At 40.0% G+C, this 22115-nt stretch overlaps 1 long non-coding RNA gene across 1 annotated transcript in view; it reads right to left on the bottom strand.

The window, feature by feature from the left end:
• The window catches only part of LOC137301629 (uncharacterized), a 103455-nt gene extending 93714 nt beyond the window's left edge, over positions 1-9741 (bottom strand). Inside the window, exon 1 of the long non-coding RNA XR_010958327.1 lies at positions 9592-9741. This is a non-coding gene — a long non-coding RNA (uncharacterized lncRNA). The remainder of the gene's footprint in view (positions 1-9591) is intronic.
• Between the last annotated feature and the right edge of the window lie 12374 nt (positions 9742-22115).

Here is a 22115-nt window from a genome sequence, read left to right as displayed (position 1 = left end):
ACCTTCACACCTGGTAATTTTGAGAGAACAGCGTCCAATTTACATTGAGTCACTGTATTCCATTACAGTCCTTCAGTTGTGTAGCAAATAGGATCTAAAAATACCGGAGACACGTTCTCACAGATTTTGAGGAGGATCATTGTAAGACATGCAGGTGTTTACATGTGCAGGGTTTGTAAAAGTCTAACAAGGTTTGTCCTGATTCCTTGCTCGTACCTGGAAAAACAACACCCAAAGTTATCTGTTCTGGATTTTCAGCTCCTGGCCATCTGTTATAACAAACGGTGGAAAGCGTGCTGGAGTTCTATTCCACTGGAATTCCGCCTGCTTTCGTGCCTGCCCAATTTTCCAATATCACTGCCGTCATCTGGGGAAATGCCCCTACCTTGGCAGGAAAATGCAAATGAGGCAAAATGGTGATATCATGACCCCTATATTTATGGGGAGGGGGTGGGGGAGGTATAGCGGCCAGGAAACTTGGAAACATGGGTTTCCCGGAGGTTCTGGCAAATTTATTGGTAGGACCGGATTTAAATTTTTGAGCTCCGTTTCCCGGCCGCAGCCAGCCAGATTGAGGGGTTGGCTGGCTGTTGGGTGGGAAGGCTAGCAGCACCAGGCCGCAGCCAAAGAGCGGAGAGGAGCGAGGGAGATATCGTGGGTCGGGGGGACATGGTGGGGGTGGAGGCGGCCTAGAGAGATCGTGGGATGGGGACATCATGGGGAGGGCACGGAGAGATTGGTTGGGGACCGGAGAGGTGGATCAGGGTTGGAGATATCGCGGTTGGGGACAATCGGGGGGGGGGGTCTGATTGCCGGGTGGGTGCGATTGCGAAGAGGTTAACAGGTTTGCTTGGTGGGCCGGGGAGAAGCACTCCTGCTCCTCCTGGCCCACAAGCAGTGCTGGAAAGGCACTTACCTGTTGGATCCAGCCGTTCTCACCACTCTTCAGCTGTTGGGTTTCCCAAGGCCTGGGCAACCCGGCTCGCTGACGTTAAATCTGAAACACAGCTAAAATTTGAGGCAAGCAGTCTCACTAAAATTCTTAAATTAGGGACCCGCCTCCAGAGACCAGGTTAGTAGCCCACCCTCCCAAACCGACTCTGTTAAAAATGGAAGTGGCCGCGTTGGAGACAGGTTGCGGTCGGGTTTCCCATTTTTGAAATTTTAACTCCCCCGCCGGCCCGTCCTGGGATGTTAAAATGGGAGGTCAAGTCTATTTTCTGCAACTGTTACCTATACAACATCCCAGGACATGAGTTGAGCATCAGTCCTATGAAGTCCATGCAGCTAAATGACTCACAACTGGGCTCCCGTTGCACTCTGGAAACACACTTCAGGTGCCTGGATCATTACAGAGGTGCCCTGCAATATAGGGTCTCAAGGATTGCATTACAAAGAGGAATGCAGCCAAGAGCAGTAGCAGGTTTTGCCCAGAGGAGCAACAGCAGCCTGAAGAGGATGAGAAGCCAGGCCCATTACCAACTGCCTTGCTAGCATCATAGAGAAGGGTTTCTCTTGACTTCCACATCTGACCTGTGCATCAACAGTTCTGTCTACATCTTCTCTCTTCCTTCCACAAAGATGGCACATCTTCAGTCCCTTCGCTCAACAATTCACTAAGCTCCCATTCATGTTACTTAATGAAAGCAACTTCCGCACCTATCCAAAAATGAAGTCTGCTAGCGGAACAGCTTTAGTGCCATCATGATTTTATTGTCAATCCATAGTGTGTATATGTGCTAAATGCTTCTTATCATCATACTTTTTGTTGTTGGCAGTATGTGAAGTATGAACTCTTAACTCTAATCTCATGCTCCTCCTAGGTGCTACCTCAATTGAAGTCCTGACTCAGGATTGTCTGCATCCATTTCACTAAATCTATTGAAGCCAGATCTGGCACCCCAGGCCTCCCTGGTAGCAGTCTGAGCTTCGGTTAGAACCTCTAACCGATGTCCTTGGACCTGCCAAACTCTCCACGGTGAACTGCAGTGCTGTTAAGTTGTCCTCCAATGTCCTGAACTTGCTGCTCGTGGACTTCTCCACCCAACCCAGCATTTGCAGCACATTGTTTTAGACCTACTCTAATGTTTAACCTCTATGCACTTCCTGTCATTACTCTACCAGGAACTCGCAGAGAAGCGCCTGCCATTGCAAACTCTAAATACAACTACTGAAATCCTTGCTAGTCTCTTTTCATCGAGGCACAGCTTTTAACTACAGCTCCACTGATTGGTATATTATTGTACCAAAGCATGGCATTTATAATTGAACCAATGGGGTCGCTTAGCACTCTCAGTACTGGGACACCAACCAGCTGAAGAGTCACCCAGATGAGACTCCCCAAGGAAGGAACGGTAGCGGAGAGAACTACAGACAAATTGATCAGGTAAAGATTGTGAGACTATAAGCAGCCGACTTCCTGCAGCAACAAGAGCCTGGCAAACATCAGCATGGCTGCATAGCAATCTTTGGACCAAGCTGGCATCATGTTATGAATACTCTCCAGCGTCTTTGGTTCCATCACAGCCTTTTGCACCAGAGATGGTAGTGCCATCTCAGAATGAGTCCCACTTGACAATACCTGAATTTAACATTCTATTCTCTTTGTTCTTCCTTGGCAATTTTCTCCCCGTCCATCCTCTCCTGATGGCATTGAGTCCCTCCCAAGGTACAGTACCACCGGTGTTAGGACCTTGTCCAACTGGCCGTTATTCATGCATAAGCATAGATAGTGATTGTTGATAGGCTATTCAACCATATCTGAGACTAAACCAATCATTACTCGATGTCCACACACAGGTACTTACAGCTAGGATCACTGAATAGTGACATGGAGAAGGTACATTGGTTAATTTTCCCCTTTGAAACCCAGAGATGCTGACAACAATTGTCATGCCTCTTTGCCAGCCTGGCTGAGATTAGTTGACTCAGCACAAGCATTCTTATTCTCAACAAAAGTTTGGCATTTTTCTCCTTTTGTCTTAAAACAAATTGTGGCTTTCAAATTTTCCCACCTCACGTTTGGAGAACAATCAAACCCATTCTGAATTTGTCACATTATTTGCCTGTCCTTTAGGTTTACTTGCATGCATTGTAGTCAGACTTGGGATTGTCCCATTATAATCTAAACTCTCGTCTCCAAAACCAGTTTTTACTTCAGCTCATGACTGCCTCCATTCCCCCATTTGGAGATCTGCCTGTTGTGTTATATGCGGTGGGAGGAACATAAATGTGAAATGGCATGGATTGAAAATGATTCAGGTTTTATGTACGTATACTTGTAAATAACCTTTACATAAAGCAAGGGATTCTGAGCCACAATGACAAATGGCATAAACTTCCCAGTAATGTTGCTAGAAAAGCAACTTCTGGCAGTTCAGTCCTCTGTGCATGCTTCCGTGCCTTTTCTTATTCCAGGGATATCTCTCACTCTGTCTCTGTAAAATCCCTGTGATATCAGTTTGCGCTTTCCTATGACCTGGTGATCTCTTCATTTATTTTCATATCTATATGTCCATTCTCTCAGCCCTGGAATAGAATTCACATGTTTCTCTGTTGCACACATGAGCAAGGTGAGTACATTTTTGTTAATATCAACAGATAATGTATTCCACGTGTGCCTTATCATCTTATATTTGTATTGGGTATTATTTTATCTATATGGGGAAAAAAGAAATAAAATATCTATCTCTTTAATAAAAGTTTTGTATCAGGACGTGTCTGACATGTACACACAGCATGCGGTATACAGATTATCTCAGGTTCGCTAGCAACCAATCAAAAACCCTCACTAGCATATACACTAATTATCTATCAAAAAAATCCAAAAAGAGTTAATCAAAGTCATTTGAGCACACATGTTCGTTGTCCACTCATTTCACTATAGGTGTCAATCCACAATCCCACACTGACAACAGGAAGCCACACTCAAGAGAGCAACAGGCCAGAGAATCATGGCTACAATGTTGTAGGCGTCTCACTGACTCACAGTCCCTGTGAGCATGGCTCCTCTGCTTAAGAGAGTGGGATAATGGATTTGCCCCTCATGTAGCACTAAAATTAAAATTTAGAACATAACAACTCTGGGGAAAAAAAATCACAACTCCCCCCATCACTGGAATGTGTGTATCCATGATCATATTCTCCCAGCTTCTACACATGTGTGGTCACAATGCTTCCTGGCCTTCTATTCATGTACAGAAATGAAAAGAATTAAGAGGAAAGAGAAAAAGAATTAAAGGAACACAGAGAAGAAAAGCAGAGACAAAAAAAAAGTAGGAAGAAGAGAATGTGAAAGTTATTTAGAAGAGTTAGCATTGAAAGGAAAAATGAAGATGCAGCAAGAAATAGAACTGAATAAGGCACAAAAGTGAAGGCGAAGCAGTAGAGAGATAGAAACTGAATTGATGGAGGAATAAGAGAAAGAGAAACAGGAATGAGAGAGAAACAGAAGTGAGCCGACATCATAAAACAGCATATCCTCTAACTCACTAGGGGCATTGTCGCAGGATAAGGGGTCGGCCATTCAAGTCTGAGATGAGGAGGAATTTCTTCACGCAGAGGGTTGTGAATCTTTGGAATTCTCTACCCCAGAGGGGTGGATGCTGAGTCATTGAATATATTCAAGGCTGAGGTGGATACATTTTTGGATTCTAGGGGAATCAAGGGATATGGGAATCGGGCGGGAAAGTGGAGTGGAGGTTGAAGATCAGCCATGATCTGATTGAATGGCGGAGCAAGCTCGAAGGGCCGTTTGGCCTCCTCCTGCTCCTATTTCTTATGTTATCAGAACCAACATCATGGCAGGTCCACTAATAGGAACATAGGAACAGGAGTAGACCATTCAGCCCCTCAAGCCTGCTCCACCATTCAATTAGAAAATGGCTGATCTGTACCTCAACTCCATTTACCCACTCGAGCTCCATATCTCTTGATTCTCTTACCTAACAAAAATCTATCAATCTCAGTCTTGAAAGCTCCAATTGTTCCAACATCCACAACCTTTTGGGAATCTGTAAATTCCAGGTTTCCACTACCCTTTGTGTGAAAAAGTGCTTCCTGATTTCCCTCCTAAATGGCCTACCTCTAATTTTAAGATTCCGAACAGTAAAACCCTTGAGAAGGAATCTCAGCCACCACCAAACAAACCGTTTTACATTTGGGTAGAATTAAGAACTGCTGGGGCATCTCTAACTTCTGCATTATATTTGGAGATAGCTGTTTGCAATTAAGAATCATAAAAATGAATATCCTTGAAACGCAGCATTCACTGTTCTTTGAGAGCTGCTCTTCCTTCTACAGCTTTATCTTTGTATTTGTAATCTCAAAGTAAAAATCTAAGAATTTTCAAACATCCTAGATAAATTTAACAGTTACAAACTCTTGCTTGTATTCAGGAATATTTCATTTTCCTTGATTCATTTCTGGTGTTCAAAATGGCCAAATACCTCTTAAGAGGCTCAATTCTTAATAGTTTAAGCTGCTTGTACATATCTGTAACAACAGTTAAAATTGTATTGTATACCAGGGTCATCACTTTATGATCAGTGCTTCCCTGACTTTTAAAAAATAACATGCAATCTTAAATACTGTCTGAAATATTAATTTTAATAAGATAAATAGATTTGCTGCAAAAAAATATTTCACAATAATACAACACGTTCCCAGATTTGTTGCTGTACAGTTTTATAGTATATGAATTATGCTTCATATTTTCAAAGGTGAACTCTCCTCTTAATATAAGAAAGTTAACAACAATCTTTTATTTCACCTGCTTTAAAAATGAAGTGCACTTTTACTGTGAAAAGCATATTAGTGTAAAAAATAAGCAGCAGCTAACCTCTTTAATTTTTGGTGGCAAAGAGTGCAGTTCTAGTTAGAGGTAGAGCTAAGATTTATTTGTCCTTATTTTGCCTAATAGGGACCTAACTTTCAGGTCTTGCCCTTGCGGTAGGTGGTAAGGCATAATATGAAGGAGTCTTTTGTCACAGCTATTCAGTGTTGCTAATTTACTGTATCTAATAAAGAACAAAGGAATAAAGCTTTCACTAGCAGACGTTATAGGTTATAATAACCCCCTACCCCATAACCTTCTGCTATCGGAATTAATCAGAATTTATTTTTAAAAATTCCTATTTTTACTGTTCTCTCTTAATTAAAGGGCCTAAGATGTAAATAGGAAGAGTGACGATGAACATAGTGGAGAGCTGTAAACAAGGCTCATTAAAAAGATGAATGACCATGCAGATTGTTAAAATTGCTTACTGTGCAAGTGTATATTTTATAATTTCCTGACTACTAAAAGGGCTAATGCCACACAGTCATCTCACATTTATAATAGATGGTAATTTTAAACAGTGAAAAAGGAAAAACAGATCATGCTATTAATCAACAAGCTTAAAGGTCAGTGTTTCTATCAGCTGCAGCCGCTGGATATAAAATGCTCATAAACGAGAGAAAAAAAGAGGGAAAAAAGACGAAAATTCCGTTTTGGTGCACATGAAAGCTGTACATTGGCTCATTCCTCGTAAGTGACATGAAAAGTAAACACCAGTCATTTAATAAGCAAACTTTATTTTATTGTTACTACCTTCGTTAATTAACATTATGAACTTTTTAATTGCAAAGGGGGGAAAAAAAATAATGAGCTTTTCCATTCAAGGAGCTGCATGCTGATTTTATTAGCGACCTGAAGGGTTAGTTAGCCATGAACATGCACAGAGATAAACTAGGACTACACCATTACAAAATGCTCAAGCTCGCCTGATGCCTTTAGGATTCCAAGAGTTTGCACTCAAAGCAGGTCACAACATAAATACTACCATTTTTGAAGAAATGCGAAAGGAGGGAGCATCGCTCAGGTTAACTACAACAATTTTTTTAACCATTCATCCACATTTCTCTGCGTTATCCTGTTTCAGACAAATATTTTCCCTAATCTAAAAAACACAATTATTAAAATTAGTCCATTCTTTAAAATTTCTTGAGCTGATTCATTGCAAATTTTACAATTGGAAATATTCTTATTTTAAAATGCAGTGTTACCACAGGTTACATAGAATTACATCGAATTTTACAGCACTGAAAAAGGCCATTTGGCCCATCAGGCCTATGCTGGTGTTTACGCTCCACACAAGGTTGGACAGAGTATTTTCAATGCAAAGTATAGCCCATATTTTTAATCACTTGCTAAATATGAAGATGAGTCTTGTATGATACTCCTGCTCAGAAGAGTGAGAATGGATGGCTTTGGTGACAGCTCATTTCAATATTTCAGGAAATTTGTTAAGACTAGTCGCAACTTACACCTTAAAGGGACCGCTGAAGAAAGAATTTATCTTAACTTACCTCAATGTGGAGCCAGGAGGAGAAGGGAGTGCTTCTCCTGCCACCACATTAATACTGTGCTCGCCTCCCACATCCACCACCCCCCCCTCCAACTTCTTTTCCAAACTTACCTCCAGACTGCATCAGGGGAACTTGATTGGCGCCTGCAGCTCCCCAGATTTATTCCAATAAGGCCGGAGCACAAATTTAGGATGGTCCTCGGGCATCACTCTTCTAACTCGCAAGTCTAGCGCGCCAATCATTTTGTGCCTATTATCAGGTGTTATTGAACTTAGGCCCCATTGTATCTGCGTGAGATGTAGAGGGTAAATACTTAATGATGATAATGCACATATCCACCTACGTCCATGTTCTCCTTCATGTGATATATTTGCTGTGATTTAGTAACTAAAAGAGTATGTTACATTTTTGTAGCTCAGTGTCTTTAGCAAATGTTCAGTTATGCCGTTTTTTTCAAATGAAGAAGTTATTTTGTTTTAGTATAACAATGAATCAGAACGTTTATCAGTGATTAAGGGTGCATTGACACTACAAATCTAGTATGAGTGGAAAACAGTTTTCATTTCGCATCAATACAAACACAAACTTGTTGGGCCCAAACTGAACCCCTCCAACACCCCTGACTCAGAGTGAAGCAGTGTGAGACCCTCTCCTCCAAATCAGTGACTCCTGTCGAGTCGGGGGAGCACTCCTGTTTTCACAGGAAGGTGCTTTTGAAAAAATAATTCAAAAACTTACCTTTGGTTGGCCACTGCTGAAGAATCCTGTGTGGAGTAGGCCCGATGCCTGTCCCACGTATCAGGTGACTAATTTGTGAATGGGTCCTTTACTAGGCGTTAGCCCCTAATTTACATATTCAAGGAGCCTCATGCATGTTTTAAGTGTAAAAAAGGCCCCCACAAATTTAGCAGTGGGACCAATGCCTGTCCAGATTGGTACGTTTTGCGTCCATTTTATGCCCGTATCAATTTCTAGCCGGCTGTCTTTTGGATGAGACATTAAACTGAGGCTCCGTCCACACTCTCAGGTGGATGTAAGAGATCCCATGGCACTATTCAAAGAGCAGGGGAATTCACCTTGGTGTCCTGGCCAACATTTATCCCTCAACCAACATCACTAAAACAGGTGATCTAGTCATTTATCTCATTGTTGTTTGTGGGACTTTGCTTCATGAAAATTGACTGCTGCATTTTCTACATTACAACAGTGACTACACTTCAAAAATGAATTAGTTGGCTGTGAAGTGCTTCAGGACATCCCTAAGATGTGAAAGGTATTATATAAACACAAGTTCTTTCTTACACGATTTTCTTTGCAGGTTATAGAAAGCAAGTTAAATGTCAGTACAATTGTTTAGTCCAGAAATCTGGCATTATCCTTGAAAATTGAAAATAATACTTCAACTATATCTTAGTAATATCTTGCTTATATTACCACTCTATGCATGCCATATCTTTTATCTGCTTGTGCCCAGGTCAATATTTTTGAATAATAAAATAATTATTCTTATGAATTTTGTTTGGTCGGGCACGAATGCAATGGTCCTAATGCACAGACGATACATCTTCAGTCATACAGAGTGTTATTAAATACAGCAAGACACAAATATGTCCAACAAAACGATATATGTACCACATAGTTTTAACAATTGAAAGGTTTTTTTAAAAAATGCAGTCTGAAATGTAAAATATGAAGAGATATTTACAAAGAATCAATCTTTAGTTTCTAAATGATCACTTAATGCACTGACTAATTGCTACAAACCCTCCCAAAACTAATGAAAATTGGACACCTTAATTGCAGAGTTACATTTTCACCCAGTTTTTTTGTGAATTCGTCTCACTGATTATTTATGTGGGTCCAGATAAAACTGTTTATCATTTCTGAAAGATATACAGTCTACCTTCCCAAGGACACTCGACCGTTTTGTTTCTAACTTAACAGCCTGACAAGTTGACTCTATCATTTCCTATTTTTCCAGCCAGCTCCCGCCTGTGCCCAAGGCAGCCTCTCTGAACTGGAATTATTCTGCCGGGAGCTATTTTACAAGGAAGTTACTTCATTTCCATCTTTTGTGTTGTGCTGAATGCAGACGGAGCTCGTCCAGCAGTATTCAGCCGTTTAAACTCCCATCTTCAACCTTACATAAATATACACCCCTTCTCAGACCATAATTCACGTCAAGCCTAGTTACTTCCTTATTGGTTCTATTCCCTTGCAATGCCAACAGCTGCACACCCTCACCTCTGTGGTTCCTTATCTTTAAGTTTCCATTTGTCTCTGTGCTCCACCAACATTTCCAATAAAACTTCTTATTAAATTCTTATTTATGCATGTTGAAAAGGGTTCACAAGTTTGATCTTGTGCAGATGCATCCGATCAGCAGGGAAAACCAGAAAGAATTGGCTTCAAGGAGCAGAATGCAATTAGCTACGATTCTTATGCACTGAGTTCATACCGGAAACACAAGCTGATAATAATTCCGAAAAAAAAAATGTTAAGTAACTAAAGGTCAATTCTTTGTTTATAGGAACAAAAACTTCAGGCATGTTTAGTTTTAAAAGAAAGACTGCACATGAGAAAAACCACCAGAGGTGAAGAATAAAGTAAAACACAGCTAAAGACCTCACTCAAGTGCAAAAATGATTAATGTTTGGTAACGGCATTGCACATTTCTTGGCAATTGTTTGACCCAAGTTAATGACCATTTGGTGACAGCCCAGACCAGTGATGCTTCCATTGTCTTCTGAGGCAATGTCTTGGAAATCAAGTGATTGTTTATTGTTAAGCAGCTCACTCCCCTCAAAATTTTCCGACATTTCAAAATTCTGTATCGCTTGATAAAATTCAAGACGGAAAACACTCCAGTGGAATTTCAATTTTCTGGTGACAACAGTGACTTTGAAAAGTTGATACTTCTTAGTGAATCAAAACAAGTTTTCATATACAGCTCCTTAACACTAAAAGCCTAATTCTAGGGAAACTGGGTAGCTTGGCGGGTTGACAATGGACTTTCACCTGTGGAATCTGTGTCCAAATCCAACCCAGACTATTAGCATGAATGTCTTTTCTGTCTCTTGCCTGTTAAAGGTCCTGTGTGAAATGAGTTTGAGCAGTCTTAATCCAATTCCTTGTGAAGTACAGGTCTACAAGATAACAATCTAAGTATGTGAAATTATCTCGTATTTGATATATTCTCATTTATCAAACACTTTAAGTGTTTCTATAAATGTTAATCTGCCTAATCTTCCAAATTAAATTATACAGTTTCCCTTCCTTGTAATTAAGAAGGGCAGGGAGGGTTGGTAAATGGGGATGGGATTGGTCAAGGATAGGGGCTAGTACGTATGGCTCCGGTAGTCTTTTCTTAGCCTTGATGCATAAACATAGATTACATCTGTACTATAACTCAAACAGTAATTATAGGGAAGGGTGCTCATAGCCATAAAATAGTCCTGGATGCCCCCCTTTGTATTTTGAATCATTCATTCATATTCTACATTATTTCCAATTTTCCCCCCAAAAAACTATGGCTCATTCATGCCCAAATAATTAACTGTATCATTTTACATTTATTAACCAGATTGTACACTTCTTAAATTACGCACTCACATTCTTGACTGTGGCACGCTCAAGCACTAAACAGTGTCCTTTTAGTTTCTACCAACATTTCCGCCAGAAAGAAAGAGTGGTGTCACAATGCTCTGTCTCAGCATTCCTCACCCAATAAAGAGACCTGCGTGATCCAGCAAAAAAAATGTCTCCTGATAATCAGCTGAACAAAAATCATGTGTTCACTACAAATGAATTCCTGTAAAGCAGAATTCTATAATGAGAGAGTGCCAGATGTCAACCTGCAATCTACATGCCAAGATATACTTATGATGTCTTTATGGGTTTGGAGCCTATTAGCACTGCTGTACGAAGCTGTCAGTATTGAACATAATAGCCAGGTACAGCTTTCCACAGCACCTCACATTCTTACCCTTTCTCTTGCCTTTGCGATACTTTTTAGGGAGGAGTCACAAGGCAGTAGCAACAGTGATCAAGGTTGGTTGCGGTGACCACGGACAGTGCAGCAGCAACAGGAACACAGTTTGGTTGTGGAGATCAAAAACTATGGGATGGGGATTAAGGGCACAATTTTGTGTTGACCACTTAAATAGAACCACAACTACAATGCAGTGATCAGTACTGGTTCATTTCTACTTTAAAGAAAGCATCCATGAGGACCCCTTACACACTGTCTACAGGAACAAACTGGAACCTGCCAAGCCCTAGATAACTGTGATTCTTTTACTAATCCCATTTACTTTTCATTGGGTCATTTTCTGAATTAAGTATTCATTATTGTTCTTAATTATTAATGATTTGTGATCTATGATCAATTATTAGTCAATTATCAGTTGCCTTTGCAATTTACTTTTTTTGAACACCCATGATTTAAATAATACATCATGTAATTATCATTGTATATATAATTAGTAATAGTGAAAAAGATAGGGGAATCTGAAGGTGCATAGTTTCTGAATGAAGAATGATAACTTTCTATGCAATTTGATTATATTTATCAGGATAAGCACATTTTTTTTTGTTTTAATTTATATAATGGAATTGTCATTTGTGACCCAAGACTAATTACTTATTCCATAACTAAAGTTTCCTTTAATTAATGTTGTGTTGGGCTAATGATAATATTCTGCACTATTAGCAGAAGACTCACATCCCACTGAACACTTACTGACCTGCATTGCTGTCTGAGAAATATATTACACTTCCAGCCATTGGGAGCAGATGCCCATTAAGAAAATAGAACTAATGATATCAAACTACTTCACAGCTTGTTTTGAGAGCTGACAAAGCTGTCATCCACATAATCTAAGAGGCTATCGTAGCATCCTCAGAAAGCCATACCACTATACCATTTCAGTCCAATTTCCTAATAATGGACCTGTCATAAATTCTAAAAGGCAACAGGACAGTGAGTACTGGTGTAATTGCTAGGGCTTGGCTACTACCATGAAGACATGATAAATATAAAAGAAAATGGTTGTCACTTTGGGCCCAGACCCTATTACATAGTGGTAATTTTAGTAGCCTCAGCACCCTACATCATCCTCTTGTTGTGAAGTGATGCCTTTTTTATTTGCTGCAAGATTGAGTTGCATGTCATCTGATGTCCTTTAAAAAGACATTGTTTGCCCCACAAGAGTTTTTTTAAACTTTATTCTGCAGCTCCAGATAGTGTGTAAAATCCATTCCAATCAATTATTACTCATCTATCAGTGATATTCAGATATTTTGATACTTCATTATTTGTACAATTTGTTTTCCAAGGAAAGAATTTGCCTGGATCACAGGGAACGTAAAGGAGATGGTTCTTTTGCTTGATTGAAACAGCTAACAATTAAAATGAATGCACTTTGTGCTTTCAACTATGTCCAATTACATGGAAGAGGCTGTGTTTTCACCTGTGAGATATAAGCAACCACAAAGAGTAACCTCCCGGCTGTGAAATCTTCACTTTTCAAAACTATTCCGAGAATTCTGTGTTTTTGTTCCTGATAAGATGTCACACATTCTTGTGAATTATGCCCGAGCAGAAATAAACTCACATACAAATCTTACATTAACTATGTTCATATGTTCAGTTGCCTATGCAACACAATTGTACTGAAACACAATAATCAGGTATACCAGAAGACACAGTGGGTCCTGTTCTGGCAAAGTTATGCTGAATTTTGTATAATCTCTTAATCACTTGTAATCGCTCTTCATGAACTCTGATTTTACACAAATGCCTGAAACAGCAGTGCAGGCAACATCTGGATTCCCTCACTTTGATTTTTGAGGTATTTTACAATGTCTATAAAAATGTGATAATGATTACTATGTCACTGTTATTTGGTATATTAATTGTGTTCACCCACAAAGCTGACCTGTTGTACACATGTAACATAATCACAAGGTAGGATAATTATATGTTGTTTACAGACTGGAAATTGCAACATCCAATGGACACACACTGCGTTTACTTCAACAGTAATTTACTATAATTGGTCTATAGTGATTACACTATTGATATACTGATCTTTTCTGTAAACCAAGCTCTAATTACCTTTTAAGGTTCACAGGTAACTTTATCAATTTCTTCAATGTAGTTGCTTCCAGACCTTGTATTTACCATATATTCACAGCCTCACTGTGTGATGGCTATCTCACTTGAGGTGTCACAGTGCCCAGACATTCAGTCCTCCCTAACCAATTTCTGTGAGATGAATATGACTAATAATCAGTACAACCATTGGATACATACCTCATGGTGTCAGAGCAGCCATTAAGCCATTTCCTGGGTCAGTACAGAGCTCGTCTGAAAGCCAATGCTTGGTCTTAATGTCATGGCCCCCTCCTTCCTCAGACATTCATTTGGTATGGTCTGGCATGAGTTATAGCCTGAAAATGCAGATCTATAACAGTCGTATGGTTATAAGTGAGGGATCTTAAGGGTCCACTCACTTACAGAGGAAATTAACCCTTTTAGTAATAAATTCATCATACAGCTTGAAGCAAAGTAATAATATGTGCTAATGTTCTGGGGCTAATGTAACATGCAGTACTGCAGTGCTCCCAGGGTTCAGGGACTTGGAACAATATATTCTAACGGTTAACTCTTTTGTAGTCTTTTATTCTGGGATTTTGTTTTGTGCGGTTTGACGGAACATCGAGTCGTGAGACTTAAATCTGTGATAGTTTCTTTGTTACACGTCTGCCTCATTTAAAATAACCTCATCCAGAGAAGTAGTACACGGCATTAATTTAGTGTGCCGCAGAATGGTCATAATTTAGCACGTCTCTCCTGCACCCCTCCCGCTCTTCCAACAAACACACACAAGTTCCTCACTGAGGCCAGGCAGGTCAGCAGGGGAGGCACTTCCAGAGAAAAAGCGAGGGGAAACCTTAGAACGTGTGCAAGTTCATTGTGACTAAAGAGTGCCAAAGGCCGAATGCTGTCATAGATTGCTTGCCCGCCTTCTCTTTAGGGAACTAATGTGGGAAGTTGGGAGCTGGCGGAACAAAAAGGGGGTGAAATAGCCCGCAAAATGACAGGAATGGATCTGCACAGCGTTGGAACATTGCAGAATGCCTCCAGCCTCTACTGGGCAGAGTTCTCACAGCACAAACATTACTCACAGTTTAAAAATAATGTCAAAGTAATCTTAAAATCCTGTGAACCACTAGGTCAATAGAAAATACTTTCAGGCTTTGTTCATGTAAAAGATTATTCCAATGAGCAGTTCCAGGGTCATAATACTAAAATGGCTTTAGACATTATCTAGTCTGGTCTGCTTTTGGGATAAATATTATATCCAACAGGTGCATCCTCTATTTACCAATATTTAGCTCCAATTAAGTTCATTACTATCTTGAGCATCTTTATTGATTAATAGTAATTATTATCAAATGACAAAGGGGAGAGACCCTTATTTTTTGTGTATCAGCCGAACTTAAGTATCTCTTAAATGGAATTGGACAATATATGGTCAAGTCAGAATTGCACTTATTAAAAGTTGATAATCTGAAGGCAGACGAAGATTGCAGGAAGTAGAATTCAGAGGGGAGCACTTGGTGAAGGTTACTTGCTGTCACACAGTGTTGCCCGTGTGACAGGACATTTAGAAAAACGCTTTGTGCATGACGTTGCTCATAAGTGCGGCTCAGAAAACAGCCATTGACCTTTAGAGAGGAAGCTGACATCATAAAGTGTAGCTTGCCTCAGACCAAATGGGAATGACATAGCAGATTAAGGTGCTTTTAAATTATGCATTTACTCCAGACACCTGGGGAGATAGCGTGTGACAGAGAGGAAGAGACAGAGAGAGACCTTACAGAAGCAAACAAAGGAAGGAAATAAAAAAAGGAAAGGCAAAGAAGGTGCAGGGAGGATTTTATAGTGCTTAGAAGTACTTAGCATGAAAGTACAAAGCTAAAAAAAATGCAGCGCTTCATTTTATTACCAGTACTACCACCAAGGTCTGATTTACTGTATTTACATAACTCAAACATTATTTAAACTCCGAGTACTCTGTACCAGAGACTAGTTTATTTTCTCATTCACACTCCTCTGACAAATGGATCCTTGCAAGTCTATAACACAAGTGGACAGTTCCAACTGTTTTCTCACACCCTTGCTAACTGCCGTTTTCACACGTTATTAAAGGCACACCAGAAACTACAAAATACATCCCAGCACCTTGAACACAGTGATGCAATGTCTGAGTCCTGCTGAATCCAGTTAGTTTACTGTAGACAATTTCTAATTTAACATTTTAGTAGTGATGTCAATGGAATCTTCTTATGATCTTCAGATTAACATGCACATAAAATAGACAGAGTGAAACCTTTATATTGTCTCACATAAAGCAAATTTAGCCGAGTTCCAGTGTGTTCTAGTGTTGGTACTATATATCCATTCCTCTTATATGGAAGTCTGATTATAAGCCCATCCCTATTGAATACAAATTAAAATCAAGCCATTTGCATTTTATCCATTTAAATTACATAGGAATATCACACAAGTGTAACTATTAAAATGAACTGGACCGTATGAACTTGGCGAGGCGCAAGTATTAATTGCAAATTTGGGTACAGACTGCACACGATTTTCCTCCCATTTACTTTAGTGGGAGAAAAATTGGGGCCAGTTTGTGCCCAGGTTTGTGAGTTATGCTAGCCAAGCTCGGTCGCCCGGACGCTAAAGAGGGAAATCCATCCCATCATATCAAATTGACTACTTTAAACTTGTTTCAATTCAGCTACTGAATCTGGCTTTCTTAAGTTTTGTTTTAATGAACGTATTTTGTTTTGTTTAATATTTTAGGTGTCAGATTTTCCTCTTTTGCTCTTGGGTGTTCAATAATCAGCCAAGTGAAGCACATAGAGGAGAATCGGGTGGCAGGATCACATACCCATAACTAAACCCACCTAGTTTTCCATCCAGTTAAAGTAAAGGACCGTAAAGCGGTTGTGCTCTATTGTGAGTGAGTGATCCAAGCATAAAAGAGGAAAATCTGTCCCTAAAAATGAAGCTCTACTGTATCTACTGGTTTGACATGAGCAGTATGTTTGGACTGGATAGCCTGGAGTTATACTACCCACTTCCATCACTCTCAACTCCGGGGAAGTAGAGTTCTATACATGCGTACCCAACTGTAGAAACTTGAGGGTAAAGCTTGCGAGGCTCCGCACCATCGGCACATTTTACCCTATAAAGTTTAAAATATTGGCTTTGCCACAGATGTAGGGATACTCCGGCCAGTACGACACTGAAGTGATGTGAAATGATTGTGTCCAACGCAAAGTGCCAAACTGATGCCAATTGGACTGCTATGACACTGTTACTCTTCCAGGGCTCTGACATAGCATGGATACAAGATTTGCAGTATAACTCGATTATATTACAGGAGATTTTTAAAAGAAGCACATGCAACTAACATCCTTACATTTACGGATAATCATTAATTCATGGTCAACACCTGTTGGGATGCAAACAAAGGGTGTAACCCCATCCTTAGGAATCCCTGCACATACAGGTAGTTTGTCAGCAGCCTTTCAATTCCTGAGCTCAGCTGGCTCCATAATGAAAAACCATTGGCCCTACTCCTAAGCCCTGAGATAAGATCTTTCAGCCCCCACTGCCATGCAGTTTCAGCCCAGGTCCAAGCTATTGCCCATTGGTCCAGCATACTCCCAGAGTCGCAGGACAGCTTCAAACACCCGCCACCCAGAGACTCAAAACCTCCCACAGACTTTAGTTATTTAGTGACTAACATTGACTCATATTGTATTCAACTGACAGCTCCTAAATGTTATCTCAGGCTTAGCCTGACAGAATCCCCGCCTCAGACTCAGACTCACTCATGTTCACACACCGCTGAGGTCTGGTCATTGGGTGAGCAGGAAATTCTTTGCTGTCAAGCAGTGTTCCATTATATTTAATTGGATGGGCAGGTTCATTAATAGCTGATTTTGAACTTAGCATTCAAATGTGGGAGTCAATATTAAAGACATCTTATTTAACCTAAACTGGGGACTATGACTACTTGCTTAATTGTGTTGGTTGTTCTCATAATTGCTGCTGCATCTCATTTGTTTGATTAGTTCAATCACACTGGTACACTGATGCACAAGCCAGTCCAAGCATGGGTTGCAACCAGAGATGAGTGCAGGGAGCATCTGGGACTTATTCTATAATCCTGGATACGCCTCTGGGCATAAATTGGTCAGACTGGTCTGCTGAAGGGGGGCAATTTTAACCTAACCCACCCGGCATATAAACTGACAGGATCAGACTGGCCACCCGTTTCACAGCCTGCCCAAATTTTGCTTCCATTGACTTAAAAAGGAAAGTAAAATCAGGAAGGGTGTGGAACGGTCAGTTTCCCACCGGGCAAGTTAGGTTAAAATTACCCCTAAACTTTGTCTCCCCCAAAACAGCTCTTGTATTTCTTCAACATTTTACTTTGGAGCAAAGTTTATAAAATCCTGATTCATATTTTGGCTCCTTCCAAAGATGCTTTAATCCAATATTACTCTCAAGGATTATGTGCAAATATTTCATCTCCATCCGATTCCAACATTGCCAACAGAAAAAGATTTAGTTGTGTGACTTAAAAACAAACAATGGAAAAGATTGTTTTTGTGATTTCTGATTTTACAATCCCTGAATTCCATGAATGTTGTCTGGCCACCACTGCTTTCGAGACTGTCCACCTGATTGAGATCTCACTTCTTACGACATCTTGGCCTACATTTCGGCCTGGCCTTTGCCAGATTCAAACCTACTCCCAGTATACAGCGAGGTGAGAAGTTTAGTTCTGTACTTTGTAGCTGGTTACAATTAATCCTTAACAAAAATCTGCAGTCATTATAGCCCTACAAGAAATGGGAATTTAGCTACAAATTCAAGACGGACAGTATCTGGATAGACTGATGAACACTGGACTGTGACTACAATAAAGCTTGTCACCACCCTCTGGAAGTATTTAAGCCTGGCTTCTGATAAGACTTACCAAGAGCAAGTGATCTGATTAGACTTGAGGTATTGTTGCAGTGGTTGTCTGACAGCCATGGCCTTTGGTGTCTGGAATATGCCGTGTGTGTCTGTTCAGCATGCGTGTGCAGTGAGAAATTATATGGCATCATTTGGAGACAGAGTGCGCTAATAAGCAGAGTTCAAGGGCAAAGGCTATAGTGTTGCAAATTGCAAGTCTATACAGATATATTGCATTCACTAACAGGGACTAGACTCGATAGTTTATTTACTGAGACTCCTAAAAGGAGGTGTGAGTTTGGTACAAATGAAACCTTTCACACTGTGTCCTTACTGCTTTCACAATAGGGCTCAGGATACATGGTGCAAATTAGAGAGCAAAAACCTTTCTATATAAATCTTCACAGCTGCTGAAACCAAAGAACGACCTTGACTTCTCACCACAAAAAAAGTGTAGAGGGGGCTTCATGTTTGTATCTCGAACAAAGTTTTTGAACATAAAAAAAGTCGCCGTCAAGTTGACGATCTTAGATCATTATCAGATGCCACCTCAAGCGGAGGTAAATTACCAAGCCAATGGAAAGAGGGAAATTACCAGAGGTTCCCTCGTTGGTTATGATTCAACAGACTGGTCACAGACCAGAACTAGCAAAGGCTGTAGAGATGTCCATGGTCATCTGCCTCACAGCACATTTCAGGATAAAATAAACAGAAGAAAGTGAGAAAATCATCTTGAAGCCGAACTTCCTTTGAAACCAAAGCTAATTTCACAAGTTGGGCCATTTAGAGCCTAATTTATCTCGATCTGAGGATTTTAGTGTTAAATGTAGCACTTTTGATTCAAGCTAATATGGTGTTCAGTGAAGTTAATTCAGTGATGTCATCATTATGTGATTGGGACAAAAATAATTATTGACTATGTTTAAAAATCCAATACTGTAACTTGAACCAGTCCATTATTTCAAATTAGGACAGATAGGATTTTGGCAATGACTAAAGCAAGCAGAGAGGAGCAAAGACTTCGGAAGAATGAATCAATGCAATTTATCTAATCCTAAAGCAGAAGGAGGATGCATTGCCTCCTCGGGTTCCTCTCAGGGTGTACCCATTGTGAATGGTGCATAAAATTACACTACAGAATATGAAGGAATGTCCGAAATTTTCTTTGCTAGAGTGTAAACTTCAACTTATTCACTGACAGGTTTTTCACACGATGATGTACAATAAACCTTTGGCACAAACTTGGACTCTGTAAAATGACCAGGCTGATTATTACACTGCAGAAGCTGTATAAGTGACGTCTTCATACAATGAAATACTTTAACACTGACATTATGGATGTGCTGCAATAATGGTGCTACATAAGCTAAGAATGTATCCAATATGGAGGCTGTTTTCAATCATATTCTGTCTCTGAAGATTATTTGTTGATCAATCATAGAATCATTGGGTTCCTAACAGCTGCGTTTAAAAATTTAAACAAGTTGATTGTAGGACATGATTAATAAACTCACCGCTGCCAAAAAAAAAGGCCAAATGTGCCATCTAAGGTATTTGCAGATCTGGATTAGAAATAATGTGAGTGCATGAAATTTCTGAGGTCAAACTTTGAATAATATGTTCATAAAAAATTGTAATACATTCATCTTTACCATTATGTAAATGACCTGACGTCATTCTGATGAAATAAAAAAACCTTACATTATTATGTTTGCGTTATATAATAGTTAATAATTGCTTCATAGAGCGAAGTGATAGGAGGTGAAATTGAACATAGGCGGGGACACCAAACAGGCGGAATCACATTGGTCGCCTGTGAAACGATCCGTCTACATTCAGTTCCACTGACTTCGATAGAACTGAATATCATGGCGTGTGGTATAACGGCCGGCAAATGCAATTCCGCACGTTTTGTGTCCCTGCCTTTCACCCCCATAATCTTATACATTATGGTAAAAACTATCAATATGCTCAATGGCACATGCAGAATAGAGTAAACAACAACAGCAACTTGCATTTATATAGCACCTTTAGCGTAGTAAAACAAGGCGCTTCACAGGAGCACTATCAGACAAAATTTGATATAAAACCCCTTAGATATAATTAACATAACAGACACACACATACAAGCACATACATACATACATATGCACATGCAAACACACAGACACACATACACACATAAGCACAGCATTAACTACACAAGGTAACTATTGTTCCAAAGCTGGCAATAGATAAGTTGGCCAAGATCTGCTACCAGAATGTTATCACATTTTCACAATGAGTAATTTGCAAGTGGCAAATGAATGTATCATTACAGTTGGGTCAACACTTGTGAAACACATTAACAAACCAGAACCTATCTGCTAATCTGTTGATTTACTGGGAGTACTGAGAAATGTCTTTTACATGCTACCACAAAATAAAGGGACAGGATGGTGAAATGCACACTCTCTTTTCACTTATAGACGTAGAGTCAAATCCAACCCAAATGAAAGAATGAAAGTATTCTCTTCCTGATGGTTGCAATAAGAGTCCTTATAAAAATGAGTTTGGCAATGCGAAAATAAATCCTAATAGCTGTGAGTTCAGACTACATAACTACTTATAATTCAACACTAATTGGTCATCTAATTCACAGTGGGCAAACGAATGGCTGGTAAAGGAAACTGTGATGCCACAGTGATGCAGCAAAAGCGGTTTGGAGAGAAGGCATATTGTTGGGATAGTACACTGGGAATTACAATCTGGGCCTAACCCCTGCTTTACCTGATGCGGGAATACTAGACTTCAGTACTCGCCACTGACAGGTCCTACCGTAGTGAGTAAAGAAAAACAGAAGACTTATTTTTGTAAGAGCATAAGAAATAGTAGGCCATACAACCCCTTGAGTCTGCTCTGTCATTCAATAAGATCATGGCTGATCTTCCACCTCAACTCCACTTTCCTGCCCTATCTCCATATTCCTTGATTCCCTTAGTGTCCAAAAATCTATCGATCTCAACCTTGAATATATTCAATGATTGATCATCCAGAGCCCTCTGGGGTAGAGAATTCCAAAGATTCACAACCCTCTGAGTGAAGACATTTTTCCTCAACTCGGTCCTAAATGACCTCTTATCTTGAGACTATAAGCCCTAGTTCTAGACTCTCCAGCCGGAGGAAACAGACTCTCAGCATCTACCCTGCCAAGCTCGCTAAGAATTTCATACGTTTCAATGAGATTATCTCTCATTCTTCTAAGCTCCAGACACTTCAGGCCCATTCTACTCAATCTCGCCTCATAGGACAATCCTCTCATCCCAGGAATCAATCTAGTGAACCTTCATTGCACCCCCTCTAAGGCAAGCATATCCTTCTTTAGTTAAGGAGACCAAAACTGTACACATTACTCCAGGTGTAGTCTCACCAGTGCCCTATATAATTGCAGCAAGATCTCATTACTCTTATACTCCAACCCTCTTGCAATAAAGGCTAACATACCATTTGCCTTCCTAATTGGTTGCTGTACCTGCATGTTAACTTGCCGTGATTCGTGTACAAGGACACCCAAATCTCTCTGATGCTAACATTTCTTAGTCTTACATCTTTTTAAAAATATTCTGTTTTTCTATTCTTCCTACCAAAGTGGTTAATTTCACATTTCCCCACATTATACTCCATCTGCCACCTTCTCGGCCACTCACTTAACCTGTCTATATCCCTTTGCAGCCTCTTT

The sequence above is a fragment of the Heptranchias perlo genome, chromosome 34, assembly GCF_035084215.1.
Source record: "Heptranchias perlo isolate sHepPer1 chromosome 34, sHepPer1.hap1, whole genome shotgun sequence".
Lineage (NCBI taxonomy): Eukaryota > Metazoa > Chordata > Chondrichthyes > Hexanchiformes > Hexanchidae > Heptranchias > Heptranchias perlo.
Note: the sequence above shows the minus strand (reverse complement) of the source record. Positions and strands in the feature narration are given on the sequence as shown.